The sequence below is a fragment of the Schistocerca nitens genome, chromosome 6 (assembly GCF_023898315.1).
Source record: "Schistocerca nitens isolate TAMUIC-IGC-003100 chromosome 6, iqSchNite1.1, whole genome shotgun sequence".
NCBI classification, from domain to species: domain Eukaryota; kingdom Metazoa; phylum Arthropoda; class Insecta; order Orthoptera; family Acrididae; genus Schistocerca; species Schistocerca nitens.
The window spans coordinates 79,378,936-79,392,542 of record NC_064619.1 but is presented as its reverse complement, the minus strand read 5'-3'; the positions used below and the strand labels follow the sequence as shown (position 1 = coordinate 79,392,542).

General features: G+C 45.4%; 2 non-coding genes and 1 pseudogene across 2 annotated transcripts; 2 read left to right on the top strand and 1 right to left on the bottom strand.

The window, feature by feature from the left end:
* The first annotated feature begins 1,814 nt into the window (after positions 1–1,814).
* Positions 1,815–1,889, top strand: Trnat-ugu (transfer RNA threonine (anticodon UGU)). Its single transcript has one exon. It is a non-coding gene; the product is annotated as a tRNA-Thr (tRNA).
* Positions 1,890–2,254: 365 nt separating this feature from the next.
* Positions 2,255–2,329, top strand: Trnat-cgu (transfer RNA threonine (anticodon CGU)). The gene has a single exon. It is a non-coding gene; the product is annotated as a tRNA-Thr (tRNA).
* A 10,371-nt stretch (positions 2,330–12,700) lies between these two features.
* LOC126264090 (5S ribosomal RNA) lies at positions 12,701–12,818 on the bottom strand (annotated as a pseudogene).
* Positions 12,819–13,607: the final 789 nt, after the last annotated feature.

Below are 13,607 nucleotides of genomic sequence, written 5' to 3'. Positions count from 1 at the left end.
ATCTGGAACTTATAACTGAAGGCATATTATAAGCACGTTAATACACTCACACAGAACAACACAGACATTTACCAGTTACGTGGTTCATGCACAAATTAGCGAATGATTTCAGTTTTAGAAGAATCGAAATCGCTAATGAGGTTTGTACATATTCCACAAACCACTCTGTAGCTGTGTCATTGTCCGGTCAGCCTCGGAACTTGATTTAGAAAGCTATATCTCCAGTGTTGCGAAATCAAATTCATGCCGGTGGTTGTTGTGGACAAATAAATCTGTTTATGACAGGCGTTCGGCAGAGGGTTGTCGCTGAAATTCTGGGAAAGTCACCCTGTTGTGATAATCTTAATTTTTTTTCTTTAGAAAATGCCTTCTGTTATTCCCCCATCCCTCCTTTTCTTCCTTCAGTACTGACTCCTGAAGCAGAAACACGGATCATAAAAACCGAAAAACTAACATGTCAACTGAAAAACTTTAAAACATGTATTTAAATTGAAAATAATGTGTATTATATTCATAACTAAACTGACATGCTTTCTACATGTTTTTAACTCCAAAACCGTCGAAATATGCAAATATACACGGAAAAAGTGTACATATTTGTAATGGGAAAGTAATTAAATAGATAAGTTTGAGCTGTATCCAATGATGCTATAAGAAACATACGTTTGCATGGAATTCTCCTCTTTAGTCAAAATACGTAAGAATATAACATGTTCCTTAATTCTACAACAGACCGGCGATAACGGTGTACGTCCATAATTATGCGCATCTATCCTAAGACCCTTCCTGAAACGAAAAGACATGAGTATTTTTCCAGTCGCTAGGCACGCTTCGTTGCTCCAGCAACCTGCGATGAACTCCTGCTAGGAGGGGAGCAAATTCGTTTGCATAATCTCTGAAGAATCTTACAGCTATCTGATCTGATCCAGATGTCTTTCTATTCAAAGCGATTGTTGTTGTTTTCCTATTCCGCGATCAGGTATTGCAATGATCGTTTGGCCCGGTCGGGGCACACATTTTCACCTGTCCACATCGAGGCATAACAACAACACCTGTTGGCAGCTGAGGTTGTCAGTTAGTCACCATTTATTCCAGGGAAAAGCTGCACGGTCATCAACAGTAACTGTTCTTTCGAGAACAAGTTACTGTCTTCGTATATATAGTTAAAGGCTACCCAGCCATTGACCTTTGTCTGTGCGAATGCGCACAGGTTGCCCAAACTCTTACGGGAATCGCCAAAGCGTGCGCGAGTAATGAGTGGGTGGGCAAATGTCTATAAGGTACAATACATATGTAGAATTGTGGACAGTTGGGAATGTGAGTCTCACGGGATGCGTGCAAGGGATAAGTACCTGCAGTCGCGCTATTCATCTGTGTGCTCGGTGGCTCAGATGGATAGAGCGTCTGCCATGTAAGCAGGAGATCCCGGGTTCGAGTCCCGGTCGGGGCACACATTTTCAACATGTCCCCAATGGAGTACATCAACGCCTGTTTGCAGCTAGGGTGTCCATTTAATTATCATTTCATTTCTAGCAAAGCTGCATGGTCATCCACGGTAACTGTTCTTTCGGGAACAGATACTACCGTCATATATCGTTAAAATATGGCTTCCCGGCAATTGACCTTCTTGTGCGAGCGCACACGCTATGCCCGAACTCGTACGGGACTTGGTAGATTTATCTGCCACGAGTAATGAGTATGATGGGCAAACATCTATTAGGCGCACTACGAATGTAGTGGTGTGGACATGTTGGGAATGTGGATCTCACGGGGAGCGTGCAAGGGATAAGTCCCTGCAGACGCACTATCCCTGTGCCCGCGGTGGCTCAGATGGATAGAGCGTCTGCCATGTAAGCAGGAGATCCCGGGTTCGAGTCCCGGTCGGGGCACACATTTTCATCATGTCCCCAATGAAGTACATCCACGCCTGTTTGCAGCTAGGGTGTCCATTTAATCATCATTTCATTTCTAGCAAAGCTGCATGGTCATCCACGGTAACTGTTCTTTCGGGAACAGATACTACCGTCATATATCGTTAAAATATGGCTTCCCGGCCATTGACCTTCTTGTGCGAACGCACACGCTATGCCCGAACTCGTACGGGACTTGGTAGATTAATCTGCCACGAGTAATGTGTATGATGGGCAAACATCTATTAGGCGCACTGCGAATGTAGTGGTGTGGACATGTTGGGAATGTGGATCTCACGGGGAGCGTGCAAGGGATAAGTCCCTGCAGACGCAATATCCTCTGTGCCTGCGGTGGCTCAGATGGATAGAGCGTCTGCCACGTAAGCAGGAGATCCCGGGTTCGAGTCCCGGTCGGGGCACACATTTTCAACATGTCCCCAATGAAGTACATCAACGCCTGTTTGCAGCTAGGGTGTCCATTTAATTATCATTTCATTTCCAGCAAAGCTGCATGGTCATCCACGGTAACTGTTCTTTCTGGAACAGATACTACCGTCATATATATCCTCCATTTCGCTTTTTTTACTGTTGCTGATACGAGTCGTATTAGTCTTACAACCACTTTTAAGGTATTATTCATTCGATTTAACTAAACCTCCAAGTTCTTCCAGTCTCTGAAAGAATTACAGTTTTTGCTCAACTTAAAGCCCCTTCCAAAATTGCTCCATGTTTTCTTTTACTGCATGCTCAATGCATAGATTGAACAACATCTGTTTTAAACTATAACCCTGTATCATTCCCCGCTCAACTACTGCTTCCCTTTCAAGTATATTGACTCTTACAACTGCAGTTTGATTTCTGTACAAGTTCCAGAAAGCTTTTCCATGTGCTTTATTCCTGGTACCTTCAAACTTGAAAGAATGTTTTCCAGTCCACATCGTCGACATGTATCTTTAAATATGCATACGCTATAAATGTTAAGTTTGCCTTTATAAGTCTTCTAAAATATGTTACAGGATCAGTAATCCCTCGCTTGTTCCCTTTTTCTTCAAGGTCAGCTTCTAACAGTCATTCTATTCTTTTCTGTGTGAACCGTGCCAGAATTTTGCAACTATGACTAATTAAATTAATGGTTCGGCAGTAGCCATATCTTTCAGCACATGCCTCTTTCCCTACAGGACTTACAAAGTTTTTCTTGAAGTCTGAGAGTATTTCGCCTGTCTTATACATTACATCTCAGGTGGAATAGTTTTGTATTGGCTAGCTCTCCCAAGAATCTCCGCAGTTGTGAGGGAATTCAGCGCTCTGTCAAATTATTGTCCTAATATCGTATCTTCTGTCTCAACTTCATCTAATTTCTCCTCTCTTTTTATAACATTGTCTTCGTTTCCCTTGTTAAGACACTTTGTACATTATTTCCAACTTTCAGCCATCCCTTCTTTACTTAATACGTGATTTCCATCTGCGCTCTTAATGTTCGTACAAGACCTTCTCTTTTCTACAAAACTCTCTTTAATTTTCATATATGTATCATTTGTCTTTCACCTAATCAACATGTCTAATCAACTTGTCTTGAATTTCTTGTCTGTCTCCTCTTGTCTTGCTATTTTGCACTTACTGTATGTGTCATTTTTATGCGTCTGTATTTCTTTTTGCCTGCTTCCGTTTCTGCAGTTTTATATTTTCCCCTTTCCTTAGTTAGATTCAGTAGATCGTCTTATGTTGTATTCCTTCCCTCTGTTTCTGTCAATCGATGCCTAATAGTGCCTTTGAAACTCTCAAAAGCCGCTGATTCTTTCAATTTAGCCAGGTCCCATCTCCTTCATTTCCTGTGTTTCTGTAAGTTTTTTCATTTTTAATTGTAGTTTATAATTAATAAATCACAGCCAGAATCCTCATCTGTCCCCGGCGTTGTCTTGCATTTTAAAATTAGGTTTCGACTTAACTGAAACCTTCTAGTATCTCGCGGTTTCTTTCAGCTATACAGTCTTCTTTGACGAATTTTAAACGAGCCCAGTGTGCTCCCTGCCGCCGTTGGATGAGCATCTGCAGCAGCAATCGTATACCCCTAGCTTACTTATTTGTTACATAGTTTAATTCTTAATTTCTTTGCGTGTTTTTGGGTACTTGCATTGTTTAATTCATAAATTTCGGGTGTATTATAGTATTTAAGAGTTTTAGCATCGCGCTTTACTGTTTACTTCGTAGATTCTTACTTAAATTGCGTGTGAGTTTCGTATAGGAGGTGTAATTTCGAGTTTTAGTTACTGTAATCGTAAATTCAGGCAGATTGTAGCGCAGTCGTTAGGCATTTGTACAGGTTAGTTAATACATTCTTTGCGTGTTTCCCTTGCGTTATATAGGCACTGACTCGTGTTTCAGTAACTGTTGTTCAACATCGATTAGAATGGACAGGGACTGTGATTGCTGTGTTCGGATGAGGGCTGAGTTGGCATCCCTTCGCTCACAGCTGCAAGCGACGCTGACTTCGGTCGCGCAGATTGAGGCTGTTGCCAATGGGCACCACTGTGGGGAGCCGGACTTGGGTATCACGGGGATATCAACCTCTTCCCGTCTGTCCCCAGATCGGTCTGCCGCTGTGGTTGCCCCGGTTGCTGCCCGCAGTGGGGCTGAGCCCTCGCCTGTGGTTGATTGGGGGGTCGTTCCAAGGCGTGGCAGGCAGCGAAAGACGTCCCCGGAGGCTGATCAGAGGATGATTCACAGTCTTCAAGGTCCGGGCAATCACAGAGGGTGGGCTTATTGGTAGTTGGGAGCTCCAATGTTATGCGCGTAATGGGGCCCCTTAGGGATATGGCGGCTAAGGAGGGGAAGAAATCCAGTGTGCACTCCGTGTGCATTCCGGGTGGAGTCATTCCTGATGTGGAAAGGGTCCTTCCGGATGGCATGAAGAGCACAGGGTGCAGCCAGCGGCAGGTGGTGGCACATGTCGGAACTAATGACGTGTGTCACTTTGGATCTGAGGAAATTCTCTCTGGATTCCAGCGGCTATCTGATTTGGTGAAGGCTGCCGGTCTTGCTGACGAGATGAAGGCAGAGCTCACCATCTGCAGCATCGTTGACAGAACCGACTGCGGACCTTTGGTGCAGAGCCGGGTGGAGGGTCTGAATCAGAGGCTCAAACGGTTTTGCGACCGTGTTGGCTGCAGATTTCTTGACTTGCGCCATAGGGTGGTGGGGTTTCGGGTTCCGCTGAATAGGTCAGGAGTTAACTACACTCAGCTGGCGGCTACACGGGTAGTGGAGGCTGTGTGACGTGGACTGGGAGGTTTTTTAGGTTAGAAGGCTTCGGGAAAGTACGGGGTGGGCTGCAATCTCAAAGGGTGCATGGCAAATACAGGACGTGCTTGGATCAAGGAACAGTCGGAATTGTAGTTGTAAATTGTTGTAGTTGTGCTGGGAAAGTCCCTGAGCTTCAAGCGCTAACAGAAAGCACAGAAGCTGAAATCGTTATAGGTAAAGCCTGAAATAAGTTCTGCAGAAATTTTTACGAAGTCTCAGACGGTGTTCAGGAAAGATAGATTAGGTAGAATTGGTGGTGGAGTGTTTGTGTCTGTCAGTAGTGGTTTATCTTGTAGTGAAGTCGAAGTAGATACTCCGTGCGAATTGGTATGTGTGGAGGTTATACTTAACAGCCGAACTAAGTTAATAATTGGCTCCTTCTACCGACCCCCAGACTCCGATGATATAGTTGCGGAACAGTTCAGAGAAAATTTGAGTCTCGTAACAAATAAATACCCCAATCATACGGTTATAGTTGGTGGGGACTTCAACCTTCTCTCGATATGTTGGCAAAAATACTTGTTCAAAACCGGTGGTAGGCAGAAAACATCTTCCGAGATGCCTTTAATAGGTTCCACATCGAAACATTGTCTGAAATTTGGTAGAAAATCCGAAGAAATTCTGGTCGTATGTAAAGTACAGAAGCGGCAAGACGCAGTCAATACCTTCGCTGCGCAGTGCCGATGGTACTGTTACCGACGACTGTGCCGCCAAAGCGGAGTTATTGAACGCAGTTTTCCGAAATTCCTTCACCAGGGAAGATGAATGGAATATTCCAGAATTTGAAACACGAACAGTTGTTAGCATGAGTTTCTTAGAAGTAGATGCCTTAGGGGTTGCGAAGCAACTCAAATCGCTTGATACGGGCAAGTCTTCAGGTCCAGATTGTATACCGATTAGGTTCCTTTCAGATTACGCTGATACAATAGCTCCCTACTTAGCACTCATATACAACCGCTCGCTCACCGATAGATCTGTACCTACAGATTGGAAAATTGCGCAGGTCACACCAGTGTTTAAGAAGGGTAGTAGGAGTAATCCATCTAACTACAGACCTATATCATTGACGTTGGTTTGCAGCAGGGTTTGGAGCATATACTGTATTCAAACATTATGAATCACCTCGAAGGGAACGATCTATTGATACGTAATCAGCATGGTTTCCGAAAACATCGTTCTTGTGCAACGCAGCTAGCTCTTTATTCGCACGAAGTAATGGCCGCTATCGACAGGGGATCTCAAGTTGATACCGTATTTCTAGATTTCCGGAAAGCTTTTGACACCGTTCCTCACAAGCGACTTCTAATCAAGCTGCGGGCCTATGGGGTATCGTCTCAGTTGTGCGACTGGATTCGTGATTTCCTGTCAGGAAGGTCGCAGTTCGTAGTAATAGACGGCAAATCATCGAGTAAAACTGAAGTGATATCAGGTGTTCCCCAGGGAAGGGTCCTGGGACCTCTGCTGTTCCTGATCTATATAAATGACCTGGGTGACAATCTGAGCAGTTCTCTTAGGTTGTTCGCAGATGATGCTGTAATTTACCGTCTAGTAAGGTCATCCGAAGACCAGTATCAGTTGCAAAGCGATTTAGAAAAGATTGCTGTATAGTGTGGCAGGTGGCAGTTGACGCTAAATAACGAAAAGTGTGAGGTGATCCACATGAGTTCCAAAAGAAATCCGTTGGAATTCGATTACTTGATAAATACTACAATTCTCAAGGCTGTCAATTCAACTAAGTACCTGGGTGTTAAAATTACGAACAACTTCAGTTGGAAAGACCACATAGATAATATTGTGGGGAAGGCGAGCCAAAGGTTGCGTTTCATTGGCAGGACACTTAGAAGATGCAACAAGTCCACTAAAGAGACAGCTTACACTACACTCGTTCGTACTCTGTTAGAATATTGCTGCGTGGTGTGGGATCCTTACCAGGTGGGATTGACGGAGGACACCGAAAGGGTGCAAAAAAGGGCAGCTCGTTTTGTATTATCACGTAGTAGGGGAGAGAGTGTGGCAGATATGATACGCGAATTGGGATGGAAGTCATTACAACAAAGACGTTTTTCGTTGCGGCGGGATATATTTACGAAATTTCAGTCACCAACTTTCTCTTTCGAATGCGAAAATATTTTGTTGAGCCCAACCTACATAGGTAGGAATGATCATCAAAATAAAATAAGAGAAATCATAGCTCGAACAGAAATGTTTAGGTGTTCGTTTTCCCCGCGCGCTGTTCGGGAGTGGAATGGTAGAGAGATAGTATGATTGTGGTTCGACGAACCCTCTGCCAAGCACTTAAATGTGAATTGCAGAGTAGTCATGTAGATGTAGATGTAGATGTAGGTGTAGATGTAGAAGAATTAGCAGCGATTAAGTTATGCTCTGTGCAAAATTTATGTGCCATGCTTTTCCACTTCCTTCCTCTCTCACAGACCTAAAGTTGCCTTTCCTTCTTTTTCCAGCTTAACGAATCCTGGTCACCTGTCAAAATTAAATTTTCGTTTATCTTAGCTTCTGAATACGGTCTTTGATCTCATGATAGATTACTTCAATCTCTTTGTCGTCTGTGAAGCTAGTTGTCATACAAACTGACACTACTGTAGTGGGTGTTGACTTTCTCGTATCTTGGCTACCATAATGTGTTCATTATGCTGTTATTCGTAGTTTACCTGCTTTCATAATTTCTTATTCATGATTGGATCTACTCTTCCATTACCCATATCTACTTTTGTGTTGGTAACCCTCTACTGGCCCGATGAGGAGTCTTGTTCTTCCTGTCAACGCACTTCACTAACTGCCACTACATCTGATTTCAACCTATCCATTTCCTTTTATAAATTGTCTGACCTCCATGTCCAATTAAGGGATCTAAAATTCCACAATCCTACCCTAGAATGCCAGATGCTTTCCTCCTGGTGATAAAATGCTTCTAAGCAGTCACCACCTGAAGATCCCATTCCAGGAGTGATACGATTGTCTGGCACCTTGACAAACATCTCTCCAACACGGTTGCATCTTTGGTACAGCTAGAGGCGCAGTATATTCACTGGCTACCGGTGATCACTTGCTAATGTGCTACGGCACACTTTTAATATCGCACTAAAATTATGCCATTTGTTTTCGTATGTGAACCGCCATTCACTCTAAAATTACGCATTTTATTTTCGAATGCACCTTGGTATGCAAACAAAACAAATGAAAACATGTTCTGTAGCGCTCTTAGCACTACAACTAGCAACCGCATTGTAGAGCGCTGAAATGACTTCGGGTGTGTTACGTTCCACTCAGAGAAGGGACGCAGCTCTCTGCGTTCGATTGTGCATACTCTGGTGTGACGTCATCCCTGTCGGCAATAACGGTGCTACATTCCTCGCAGCACCACGTCAGTAGAGCTCTGCTATTGAGCGCTGCTGGTTCCCCGAAGAAGTGCTTTATGGTGTATTTTTTTCTTTCGAAGTGTGGGTAAAGTATTCTGGAAGCAACACGGCGAATTCTGTATATGATCTGCTAAAGACGCTCTTTTCCAGCACATCTATGGGGAAGAAAGAGAGAGTAGGAGAACTAGGCAGCCCTACTCCGAATTAAAATATAAGTCAAAAGGCTATAGGTGCTGGTATAAAAAGCGAGTATACGAGGAAATTTAGTATGGAAGTGTAGGAAAACAGTTAGATCTGCAAGTGTCATCTCTGCAAAGCTTTTCGCCCTTTCCCTGTTTGTTATTCAGGAACAATGATGGACGGGCTACTGGAGGAATGAAAGATCTAGGACACATTAATGTACTGAAAAAAAAACAACATAGCGTAAATCATAAACAAATAAGCAACGTAGTTGATCCTAGCGCATTAGGTAAAGCTAATATCAGAAAATGTTGGGTCACACCTATCATAAGGATGCAGTTTGAGAGCACAATGAGACAGAAACATCGAAAAATCCATATAGTATTTTGGAACTGATAGACCCAATTACTGATATATATATATGGTGTCTCACCTAACTCTGTCACCACAAATATCTCTGGAACAACAGTAGATATTCAGAAACTGTTTTCACCAGCATGAAAGTACGACAGGGGCTTAGGAAACTAAATACCATGCGAAATTTTGAAACGTAAGCAGCTACTGTTTTCAACATAAACTTGTGTATTTTTAAATATCCACCTCCTGTTATTTCGAATGCAGTCAATAGCATGAAAAATCACAAAAATAATGTCGTTGGTTGCATCGCAATACGTCAATTACACCCCGAGAAATTGCAAAGGTAAGTTGACGCTTGAAATAAATGAGGCGCACAGTTAGCGCACGTCCTGAGACTCACGCTGCCGGCAATCGTGGTGTGATTGACGTAGTGCGTGGAGTGTTAATGTATGGTGTGGTATTGTATGACAACCCATCATTGGGCCATATTTCATTGATGGCACTCCTAAAGGGGGATAGTTTAGCCCTTCTTGAGCTGTACCTTACTTGAACCGGTCCACCTCTTATAATGTGTCAAATAATGCGGTATCAGAATGATGGATGTCGTGCGCATAATGTTCATTGTTGCGAAATGACAACCAGAGGTACAATTAGTGGTAACACACTTGGTTTCACATTTCTGAACCTCGTAATTTCTGAAATATGTGGCTTGTAAGGGATAGCAACGGGGTCACAGTTTCTGACGTAATGTATCGCTCAGAGCAGGGGTTGCCTGCACTGTCGCCTGTATCCTGCCGTAAAAATACCAATATCACTATCTACCTTCTCTGTACAAGTGTCTCCTAATCTGGTCTGCTGAACGGCTCTCATACTACAACGTAATTCACACACGTTGCCACATTAAAACCTGTTTCCTTCTGGTTTGTTACATTTGGCGTCATCTAGTCGATATGCCGGCCTTCAGTAATGAGGGTAAACTAGATATTATTTTAATTTACGGCGAATGTCATAGAAATGCAACCGCAGCTGTGACACTGTATGCTGAACGCTACCCGGATCGGCGGTGTCTGTCACGTCGAACAATTGGCAACATCTGCGAGACACTCACGGAAAGCCGGCTGAAGTGGCCGTGCGGTTCTAGGCGCTGCATTCTGGAACCGCGAGACCGCTACGGTCGCAGGTTCGAATCCTGCCTCAGGCATTGATGTGTGTGATGTCCATAGGTTAGTTAAGTTTAACTACACTCCTGGAAATTGAAATAAGAACACCGTGAATTCATTGTCCCAGGAAGGGGAAACTTTATTGACACATTCCTGGGGTCAGATACATCACATGATCACACTGATAGAACCACAGGCACATAGACACAGGCAACAGAGCATGCACAATGTCGGCACTAGTACAGTGTATATCCACCTTTCGCAGCAATGCAGGCTGCTATTCTCCCATGGAGACGATCGTAGAGATGCTGGATGTAGTCCTGTGGAACGGCTTGCCATGCCATTTCCACCTGGCGCCTCAGTTGGACCAGCGTTCGTGCTGGACGTGCAGACCGCGTGAGACGACGCTTCATCCAGTCCCAAACATGCTCAATGGGGGACAGATCCGGAGATCTTACTGGCCAGGGTAGCTGACTTACACCTTCTAGAGCACGTTGGGTGGCACGGGATACATGCGGACGTGCATTGTCCTGTTGGAACAGCAAGTTCCCTTGCCGGTCTAGGAATGGTAGAACGATGGGTTCGATGACGGTTTGGATGTACCGTGCACTATTCAGTGTCCCCTCGACGATCACCAGTGGTGTACGGCCAGTGTAGGAGATCGCTCCCCACACCATGATGCCGGGTGTTGGCCCTGTGTGCCTCGGTCGTATGCAGTCCTGATTGTGGCGCTCACCTGCACGGCGCCAAACACGCATACGACCATCATTGGCACCAAGGCAGAAGCGACTCTCATCGCTGAAGACGACACGTCTCCATTCGTCCCTCCATTCACGCCTGTCGCGACACCACTGGAGGCGGGCTGCACGATGTTGGGGCGTGAGCGGAAGACGGCCTAACGGTGTGCGGGACCGTAGCCCAGCTTCATGGAGACGGTTGCGAATGGTCCTCGCCGATACCCCAGGAGCAACAGTGTCCCTAATTTGCTGGGAAGTGGCGGTGCGGTCCCCTACGGCACTGCGTAGGATCCTACGGTCTTGGCGTGCATCCGTGCGTCGCTGCGGTCCGGTCCCAGGTCGACGGGCACGTGCACCTTCCGCCGACCACTGGCGACAACATCGATGTACTGTGGAGACCTCACGCCCCACGTGTTGAGCAATTCGGTGGTACGTCCACCCGGCCTCCCGCATGCCCACTATACGCCCTCGCTCAAAGTCCGTCAACTGCACATACGGTTCACGTCCACGCTGTCGCGGCATGCTACCAGTGTTAAAGACTGCGATGGAGCTCCGTATGCCACGGCAAACTGGCTGACACTCACGGCGGCGGTGCACAAATGCTGCGCAGCTAGCGCCATTCGACGGCCAACACCGCGGTTCCTGGTGTGTCCGCTGTGCCGTGCGTGTGATCATTGCTTGCACAGCCCTCTCGCAGTGTCCGGAGCAAGTATGGTGGGTCTGACACACCGGTGTCAATGTGTTCTTTTTTCCATTTCCAGGAGTGTAGTTCTAAGTTCTAGGGGACTAATGACGTCAGAAGTTGAGTGCCATAGTGCTCAGAGCCATTTGGACCATTTTTGAACTCACGGAAACAGGAAGCTGGGCTCCCACAAAAAGTCGACGTACAACGCCAGCGACTGGCAATGGAAACGACATTGCTGTTCTGGCTGTTCCTCAGGTGGGTGTACGAGAAATTGCACGTGGTGTGGAAATAAGCCACAGTAGTGTGTGCAGAATCTTGCATCGGCATCGGTTTCATCCGTTCCATATCTCATTGCACCAAGAACTGTACGGGAATGACTTTGAATCCCACATTGCACTTCAGCAGTTGCAAGGTAGTCCACTATTCCTAAGCAATACGTTGGTCATGGACGAGGCTTCATTTATAAATCGTGGGAATGTGGATCTGTGGAACGTGCACTATTGATCCGCGCAAAATCCCCACTGTATTCGCCAACTTGCTCATCAACGACAGTGGAGTGTCGATGTTTGGTGGAGTATCGTTGCTAACTGTGTTGTAGGTCCCTATTTTTACCGTGGAACATTGAATGGACAGCGATATGCATCATTTCTTCAACACACACTAGCGCTCCTGATGAAGGATCTAGGATTGAAAACTCGTCTACCAATATGGTTCCAACATGATGGATGTCCCGCACACACAATGCAAAAGTTGCCAGAGACGTTCTAGATGCTAAAAACTAAAACTCCACCCGAACAGGCCATGAAGGCCCAACGGCACCGACCGGACGCCGTGTCACCCTCAGACCATAGGCGTCACTGGATGCGGATATGGAGGGGCATGTGGTCAGTACACCGCTCTCGCCCGGCTGTATGTGAGTTTCCGAGACCGGAGCCGCTACTTCTCAATCAAGTAACTCCTCACTTTGCCTCACAAGGGCTGAGTGCAACCCGCTTGCCAACAGCGCCCGGCAGACCGAATGGTCACCCATCCAAGTGCTAGCCCAGCCCGTCAGCGCTTAACTTCGGCGATCTGACGGGAACCGGTGTTACGACTGCGGCAAGGCTGTTGGCTACGTTCTAGATGCGATATTTCCATGTAGGTGGATGGGGCGGGGAGGTACTGTGCGATGGCCAGCACGGTCCCACGACTTGACGCCATTATACTTCTTTCTCTGGGGCGCAGTAAGAGACAGAGTGTATCAAGAACCCCCAACTACAGTAGAGGATATGCAACATCATATTACTACAGTCTGTGCACCACTCTCTCGTTACCCGTCTGCAAACGTGTGTAGATGCAAACGGAGGGCACTTCGAACATATGTTGACGGGACACAGTTTCATTGGTCAAGATGTGGGTGTATTTTCTATGCTGGATGTAATGCACAACAATGCAGTTTCTGTGGATGACAGGGCACTTGTAAATGTGTTTAGTAAAGTGAATTCAGGTGTGTTATTTCTGATTGTAGCCATAGTTGTAATTTCACTAGAATAAACATACAATTTGAAAAACGTATCTTTGCATTGGACGTGTTAGCTACTTGTTTATTTTTGTGGATTGTACACACCTTCCCATTGTGTGAGCCCCTGACACAGGCTGCGTGAGGTGAACACTGAAGTCTCAAGACGTGCGCTAGGTGTGCACTTCATTTATTTCAAGCGTCAACTTCGCTTCGTAATTTCTCTCGATGCAATTGACGTATTACGATGCAACCAACGCCATTGTTTTCGTGATTTTTCATGCTATTGATTGCATACGAAATAATAGGTGGTCTCCATTTAAAAGTACTCAAGTTCCTGTTGAACATAATATTTGTTTACGTTTTAAAATTTCGCATAGTATTTGGTTTCCCAAGCCCCTGC